Raw genomic sequence first — 8,864 nt, 5'->3', positions numbered from 1 at the left:
TCACGACGAGCCTCAGACCCAGCATTTCCAAAACCGGATTCTTTCAGTTCCAGCCATTCTACACCCAAATCTTTTCTTCATGGCTCTACTTGAAGTTCTCATCCTCTTCTGACCAGACTAAGGTGCCAGCCTTCTTGGTTGGCTTGGGCTGTCACCTCTTCTTCACAGTCACCAAAGTAACTAGTTTTTTAATTAAAACATTTTTTTGTGAACATTAGGTGACAGCTAGCCATTCTCGCTTTTGCCGGCTCCTGGGAAGGTGCATCTCCCTGCCTGCCTCCTCCCTGCTGTCTCTGCTTCCTGGCCAACATGACATGGGCAGCTTTCCTCCACCAGCCCTGCCACCTCAGCTGCCTGCTGTGGAGCCAGCCAGCTGTGGACCAGAAACATGCACCAAAATACTTGTCTGCTCCTTTCAGGTGCTAATGTCAGGTATTTTGTGCCAGCAATAAAGGAAGTGACTAATACACTTCCTTTAAAAAAATTCCTCAGTAAACAGAAGTTAGGAAAATGGCTAGTTGTCACCTAATGTTCACAAAGTTTCTGTTTAGGTTAATGAAAATGTTCAATAAATGAATAGTGATTAACAGCTGTACAACATTGGGAACTTAATTTACATCACTGAATTATACCTTCTAAAGTGGTCCAAATGGCAAATTTTTCGTGGTGTATGTTTTTACGTAACATTTTTTTAAATTAAAAAAAAAAAACCTAGGGAGGTTTCATATTTAAAGAACAGAAAAGGTTGGGTGCCTGGTGAAGAGGCACTCAGGAAGATGTTATAGGACAAAGTTGGGGACCTATGGTCATGTAAGAAGTTTAGAGTTGGTTGTGTGTCCACCGGGAAGCCATTGGTGTTTGCTAGGAAGCTTTGACTGCATGTATTAGAAGTCTTATTTCAAGGCTTTATCTAAACAATAAAGCAGATTTATTGGCTTGAGTAACCAAAAAGCCTGGAGGGTTGCCTTTAAAGATGGAGGTTCTGTGTCTTTTTCAGAAATTCTCTCTGAAACTCCTTGCTTATTTTCTCTTAGTGCTGCAAGATAGTTTTGTTACTATCCAACATAGTAACAAAAGATAGTTTTCAAAAGGAAAGACCACTTCTGGCTCATCCAAGTAATTTACAAAACCCAACTTCCCTGTTGATTGGATCAATTTGGACCAGTCAGTGACTAGGGACTTGCTATGCATTTTTAGTTGAGGTTTAGTAACAGTCTCTCCCTAAGTCAATTGCTAGAGTGAAAGGGAAATTGTAACTCCAATTAGAACTCTGCCCTCCTTGGAGCTAGAGTTGGGCTAAGTCCCAGATTGCATGGTTGTGTTGTTTGAGAGTAGGTCTGCATTCAGATTTTCCCTGTAGCAATGATATAGGTAGTGGGGTAGGTTGTGGTGACAGGAAGAGATTAATAATTTTGTTTTTGACTTTTCCTTTTTCTTTTTTGTTATGGTTGTGTCTTGATTCCCTCCTCCCCCACAAAACCATGTGGGCATGGGGGCGGGCCTTCTGGAGGCAGTTCAATCCAGAGTTTGTGATGGTTTCATTTTCTAGTGCTGGGATTGGGGGTATGAGTGCTGTATCCGCCTTAGGGCATGTAGACTGCATACACTATAAGGGAGGCTTGCCCCTCCCCGCTTTGTTCTTGTTGCTTTTGCTGTCTTCTGCTGCCTTGAATTTGTTGTCCCTCACCATGCAACCCTGCCTTGCAGCCAGCTGGAATCGGCTAAAACTTCTATAAACTGTGAATTAAATAAATGTTTTTCTTCCTTGCTTTTAGGTATCAGGTATTTTGTCTCAGCAAGGAGAGAAAAGTAACTAAGCCACTCCTTTTCTGTTCAAGTCACAAGATTATTTTTTAAATGTATCACAGCACATTATTTTGTTTTAGTACTTCCAAATAAAGAAACATCAAAATCACAACCTATAGTTTTTAGTTTGATTTACATCTCAGCTGGTATCCAAGTTAATTGAGAATATCCTCAACAATTTTTTTGGTAGTCTAATTTTATTTTATTTTTTAAAATTTTATTTAAGGAGAAAAAGAAAAAACAGAAAAAGGGTAAAAGTTATACAGAATTTCAGAAAGAATAAACAGTAGAAAATCACTAGTTAATAGATTACATATTGTTATCTTAGAAATAGTTGTTCAAGTTACAAAATTAAAGCATATAAAGTGGACCGTCAAAGAGTGAGACTGCAAACAGTTCTGTTCAATGATCCAACAAAACTCAGTAATATGGTTATCTATCTTACACACTTAAATATATATGCAGTTATATCCTTCAGAGCACTTTCTTTTGTACAATGACAATTACACATTTTGGGTTTTATTACTCCCACAGTTCTTACCACTTTTTATTGAAGAGAGTAAAACTAAATGTGACATAACAGAACAGAGTCAGTCAAATCAAAAGGATGGACATAATAGGTAATGGAAAAACAAAATACTAGGTGATCAACAATGGTTACCATACTGCCTCTTGCTATCTTAAAAAGAATTGCCTATATCATTAGTTATAATAAAATTGAACAAAACAGTAAACAATAAAACCAAAACATTGAAGACATTACAGGACTTTAAAAGAAGATAATAGTCAACCAGAATGGGCATCATAATGAATCTTATTGTCTTCACAGTTGTTGCCTATACTTTTGAACTTGGTACTATCAAGCAAAGCAGAATAGGGGAAAATCAGTCAAAACAAGATGGCGGGGGCAATACAAGGTTTCAAATGAAGTTAATAGGAAATCAAAGTGGGTTAGTATAATGTATCCTATTTTTTATTTTTCCCTTAATTAAAAAGATAAAAATAAATAATAATTAATAAATAATTAAAAAAGGAGATTGAGATAAAAGAGGGCATAACAACAAAACAGCACAGGTCAAAACATAAGCAAGAGGGCATAACAACAAAACAGCACAGGTCAAAACATAAGCAAAATAGTGTTTCACCACAAGATATCCTGGCATAAAAGTAGTTACCATAGTGTCTCTTTCCTTGAAATCTTTGAGTATAACTTTGTATACTGTAGCACCAAACATATCAAGACAATGTAAAACCATTCAAGAGAATGACAGTATTACAGGGTATTTAGAACTATCAGAAAATGAACAATGGTTTCTGTATAATCTCCTTGTCTATAAACATTTTTGCTTATATTATCACATATAATAAAATCCAATAAGATACAACCTGTTAAGACCCATGGAGACAGAAGAATAAAAGCTTGATGGGACTTCAAAACAAGATGATACTAAATCAGCACTAGCTATTATAATGTCTTGTTTTGTCCAAAATAGCTGTTCCTACCATCCAATCTTTTCTGCCTCATTTCTGTTGAGATCTTTTTCTGTCGCTTGTTGTCAGTTTGTCTTCTTCATTTTGCTTTTTGCTCCATTCATTGTGGCCTCTCTGCTACTGTTTCTGGAATCTTAGTATTTTCCTTTTTTAGAATATCCTGCAATATTCTCTGTAGAGTTGAATTGGTGGTTGCAAATTCCCCTAGTTCCTCTTTATCCTGGAAGCACCTTGTTTTTCCATCAATTCCCGGGGACAGTTGTGCAGGATATATCAATCTTGGCTGGAGGTTATTATCTTTCAAAGCTTGAATTATTTCCTCCCACGCTCTTCATGATTTGATGGTTTGTGCCAAGAAGTCTGCTGTAATTCTGATGGGTGTTCCCTTGTAAGTGATCTGTTTCTTGTCTCTGATGGCTTTTAATATTCTTATATTGAATTTCTGGAAATTTGATTATTATATGCCTGGGTATAGCTCTGTTTGGGTGGTAGGCGGCTGGGGTCCGGTATGCCTCATACATCTGAGTATCTTTACCTTTTGCTAAATTAGGGAAATTCTCTTGGATTATTTCTGTGAATAGCTTTTGTAGTCCATTTGTTTGTGTCCCTACTTCTTCTTTCATGTTCTTAATTCTTAAGTTATAGATCCTCCTATCATCTTCTAGCCTTTGTATTATTGCTGTTTGTTTCTTTGTTATTTTTAAGAAGTTTTTCATTTCACGTTCCCATGTTTCAAATCTGCCCTCCAATTCAGATAATCTATCTTTAGTTTCTTTCAAGCGGTTATGCCAGCTTTCGATAGTTTTTAGTTTCCTGGTAATCTCTTTGAACCTGCTTCATGTATTCTATGTTTTCTCTATTTTCTCCATCAAACAATTCTCCCCTTTTTTTCTGTTCTTCCATTCCACCATCTGTTTTTTCTTGGGCAGTGCTTAGCATTTCTCTAACTACTCTACTTATATCTTTATTTTGTTAAATACTTCTCTTTTGAACTCATCTATGAGGCTCCAGAGATATTGGTTTATGTCTATTGGTGCCGTGTCTGATACTGTATGTTTTTTGTCCTCATTCTCCTTTGCATTCACCTTTCCTGATCAGTGTTCTCAGGATTGGGGACTGACGACCCTTTCTTGTTGCTTTGTCTTCCCCTACTTTTTGTTCCTTCCATACAAGCAAATATAGGAGGCCCAGTTTTTTTTTTTTTTTTTTCTCTTTGTCTGTTACAGTTGAATTGTGCTGGCTAGCTGTTCCCGCCCACTGCGGTGTACTAGGGAGACACAGACCTGGGCAGCCTTGCTGGGCCCACCCCTCCAGGTCAACCTCCTGAAGGCTTCACTGCTAGGGTGCTCCTCCAGGCACTGGGACCTGGTTTGGGCTAGCCTACTGGGTTTTAGTGGCATCATCAGGCCAGACACTCCCCACCAATCCTGCTTGAGAGGGGAATATGCGACTAAAGTCACTGCAGCGTCTTGTTCCGGCAAGTCTGCCCAGTCCCAGTATGTCCTTTGCTGAAGCCTCTTACTCTATGGAAGGGTCCCCGTTCCGCTCACTCACTGCAGTTGATGCAGAGCTGCCTGCCAGTTCCGCTCTCAGCTCCGTTTGCCGATTCCCACTCTCAGAGTTTTTGCATGTCTCTCTCCCTGCCGTGCTGATTTGGACGCAGCAGCGGCAGCAGGAAATTCAAATTGCAGCAGTGGCGTGGGTTCTAGCTTCCGTGCTGAGATTTTATCTGTTCCAGTTATAGCATCAGACTTGCATTTCCAGTTGGTTTCTCTCAACTTAGTTTGTTCCTGGGTCGGCAGGGTATATCTCCCCTTGCTTAGGAATCCTTGCACTGCACCATTCTTGGATTCTAAGTGGAGTATCTCAGAGAGCCTCTATAGCTGCTGCTATCTATCTGCCATGTTCTCTAGTCTAATTTTATAATCCAAAAGGAAATAGCTCACTTGATTCTTAGAACACTGTGAAACTACTGTGGAACGTTTTCAGTTTGAATTAACAGTCTTGCTATGCCATTCAATCTAGCAAATTGCTATGATCAGAAATTGAGCATGTTTAGCTTTTCAAAATACCAATTACAGGCAAAAGAGTTCAACTGCTGCCCCTGGTTTAATCTTCTAGTTATCCATCATCTAAAGCTACTGAAAGAGTTGCTATTAAGCTTCTGGGATATTAGGTGGCTATTTTTGCAGACTCAGCAAACAATAGCTGTAATTTGATGCCTTGGGAGAAGTGGCCTGGGTGTGCAAATTCTGCATATTTATTCCACAAAGCTCTTACATTAAAAGATTCATTCTTAATCTGATTTCAAATTCTTCATCTGTTCAAAAAATTGCTTTTAGTCCATTCACTTAAAAAGTTCAGGGCTTGGCTTTGTCTCACTGTAAATTCTCATTATTATTTGTGGATATTTCTTTGTGCTTTCCACCCCTGCCCTACCCCCTTTGGTTTTCTTATCCTTTTTATCCTGATGGGAATAAAAATTCCTGCCTAGATACCTCGAAATATTGTGTTTATAGTGTCAAGTGAGGGAATAAATGAAAAAGATGAGTCACTAAACTTTTGTGGCCACACAGCTAGAGTTGTAGTAGTGTCATTCCCGGACCACATTTATTGTTTTTGCACTACAGTTTCCTCACTATTTATGAGGGCCTTCTTGAGGCTCCAGGCTTGCTAGGCCAATGTGCAAGACAGACTGCATATGGCAGAAATTGATACTCATGAGAATAGCCCTCATCCTGTGACCAGTGAAGCTGGTGGATAAATACAAATCCTAGCTTTTTGGTAGTGGGTTGGGAGCAGGGCAGGCAACTTACAAAGTGCTCTGTGCAGTTTTTTTGACAACTGCTGTAAGGTTGAGTCCTAGCTCAGACATGGGTAACTTCATTATTGTGTATTCCATTTTACCTTTTCAGTGAACTGGTATTTCTTAGTTTACCTCCTAAGTAAATGAACTATGCTGTAATTCTTGTTATAAGGTCTGCTTCTGGTGGAACTCAATGTAAGACTCCAGTTCTGAATCCAGCTAGTTCACTAGTGATATTCTGGCCATTGTTCCTCTGCCTATATTGCCTAATCTTAGTGTCACAGGGAGTGAAATCTAATTTACTTCTTGACTGACTGGACAGTATGTGCAGTGGTTATACCTAAGCACTGATTTTCTAGCAATCTTTGCCATATAGTCCTTCCTTGATTGGCTGGATACCTTCTAGGTGGGCTAACAGATAAATGGTCAAGGAGAGATGAGATACTACCTTTATTGCTAATGAAGATGACATTGGAGACAATGGCTTGCAGCTGTGGGCAAATGAACTTTTAGGCAGTGACAGATAGTGCTGGGCAACTTCTGGCTTTCAACTTGTGGACAAAGCCTGCAGCTTTACAACTTGCAGAATAAAGGAGCAGAAAGGGGTGTGTTCACCCCGCACACAGGCAGCCCCCAAAGAGAATGAGGAAGAAGCTGAGGCACGGAGGCCTAGTTCCTGGTTTCTCAATTTTCAGTCAGAGAATTCATCCATCTCCCTTCCAGCAGAGAGAAACCAAATGTGCTATATATTTCCCTTTGCCATGGAAACAAGATGTTGGGAAACGAGGCGTGTCCTTTCGAAACATTGTTGCTCATTTTTGCTCTTTGCTCAGTGTGCTCCAGTATTAAGCTCAAAGTCAACCATCTTCACAGGACAACAATCTGAGTACAATGTCGTTCTCACCTTCATTAGTGTATCCTTGTATTAGGATTCTCTGGAAACACAGAATATCAGAAATATGTAATTATACAAGGGCGTGTATTACAGAGGTGTATGATCAGAGATGGGAATCCACAATGGCTGTCTCTGGGATCAGAGGCACAAGAATCTAGCAACTTCTCAGCAGAGATGGAAGCTAGAGAAGAGAGATCAAGGATGCAGCTCCAGTCTAGAGTCAAAGGCCAGAAGCTTGCTGGAGCTGCTGATGTACGTCTGTCCTGTCCCTTCTATTAAGTTCTAGTTTGAGATTTAACTGTAGAAATTTCTTAGGGATGCTTTTTCTGGGAACATGTGGCACTTATATTTTTGTCCATAATTTGAGGGATATATGGGAACCCATCCCATAATGCCTTGAGTAACTTAACTTCTTGAAAGGTTATTGCCTTCCTTTGTGGGATTGTTTAATGCTATGACTTAAATGGGCTCTCCAAAATTCCTGGGTTCAAGATGATCCACAATGCAAGTTGAGTAGTGAGACCTTCACAGCCTCATGAATGGATTGATGCTGTTACTAGGGAAGAGGGTTACAGAAGTGGTTATCTTGGAAGTGGGTTCTTGACAGGAGGAGTTTGGCTTTGTCTCTGTTGTCATTTGTAGCCTTTTCTATCATGTTATAATGTAGGAACCAAGTACCAGATGTGGCTTCTCAGTGTTGGATTCCAGGACATGAGCCAAATATATTTACTATAAATTATTCAGATTGGTATTGTTACAGCAGCACAAAGTGGATAGTCACTCCAGTTTGGGAAGTCTGTTTTCTAAGGGTAACTTCCCTTTCATTCCCTCATTTGTTTCAGCTAAAAACATCTACAGCAGGTTCTGTGTTTCTGAAGCTTGAATCTGTAGGATTAAGTTAAATTATGAATAACAAAAAAACCAATATAACAGTGGGAAGGTAAGGCTTTCCTTTCTCATGAATGTCTAGGCCAGCATTCCAGGGCCAGAGCAGCCTTCCAGCTTCAGGGTTTGTTGCCCCGCCACGCATGGCTTTCATTTCCTTGTTTCCTACATGGATAGACCCATCCTAGGAAACAAGAGGCAGGATGAGACAAAGAGTGAGGCAAGGGATGCCTGGGTCCCGTATCCTAAAGAAGACGCTTTAAAGCTGCCACAGACTTCCTGCTTCCATCTCATTTGCCATAGACACCTGAGTATTCTGAACTGAGCTGGCCAGTCTCTCATCCTCTGGGTGAGTGTATGGTGAAGGATAAAAGACAACAGATGAAAGTAGCAGTATGGTACACGTGGGTCCAGGAAGGTTGGAGCTCATGTGGCTACAACCCTGACTTCTCTGAGCTATTATTTATTGCGTATATTGAATCAGGCAAAGTGCAGGGAATAGCTGAGGCACAAGGCCCGAAAGTGAGGGAGCCTTGTGACAATGCAACAAGGACATTCCAAGAGTAAATCTTTGCTTAATGAGAGATCTATTTAATCTCTAAGGTTGATTGTTATTATCCTGGAATTTGGAGTGAGATTTAGTGCCCTGAGCTATGGTGTTATTTTATCCTTAGAGAAATCAGTGTCACAGCACATTAGCTGTGACTGTTGGCATGGAGAGCTCTGTTTCTGCGTGCCAGAGGCTGGCTCCTTGGGCAAGTCACTTAGCCCTGGGACAGACTTTTAAGTCAGTACAGACAGCCAACTGACTTAACTCTAAAGCCTGCTCAGGCCACCTCAATGTGGTCTTCATCACTGAACTGTGATAGGCTGGGGAATGCAGTCTTCATCTAGGCAGCCATACACCATCTAACCTTTTTATCCATCGTTACTGGAGAATGAATAGTACCCATGACAAACGGGCTACAGACTCTTTGCACT

At 40.2% G+C, this 8,864-nt stretch overlaps 1 protein-coding gene across 1 annotated transcript in view; it reads right to left on the bottom strand.

Moving 5' to 3' along the window:
- Positions 1-1,984: 1,984 nt before the first annotated feature.
- The window catches only part of Znf277 (zinc finger protein 277), a 120,102-nt gene continuing 113,222 nt past the window's right edge, over positions 1,985-8,864 (bottom strand). The window contains exon 14 of the transcript XR_001201292.3: positions 1,985-7,038. The gene's annotated coding sequence lies outside the window, so the exon portion shown is untranslated. The remainder of the gene's footprint in view (positions 7,039-8,864) is intronic.

This window comes from Cavia porcellus, unplaced genomic scaffold, assembly GCF_034190915.1.
Source record: "Cavia porcellus strain 051 isolate PalLab524CR breed Dunkin Hartley unplaced genomic scaffold, mCavPor4.1 scaffold_2, whole genome shotgun sequence".
Taxonomy (NCBI): Eukaryota; Metazoa; Chordata; class Mammalia; order Rodentia; family Caviidae; genus Cavia; species Cavia porcellus.
Note: the sequence above shows the minus strand (reverse complement) of the source record. Positions and strands in the feature narration are given on the sequence as shown.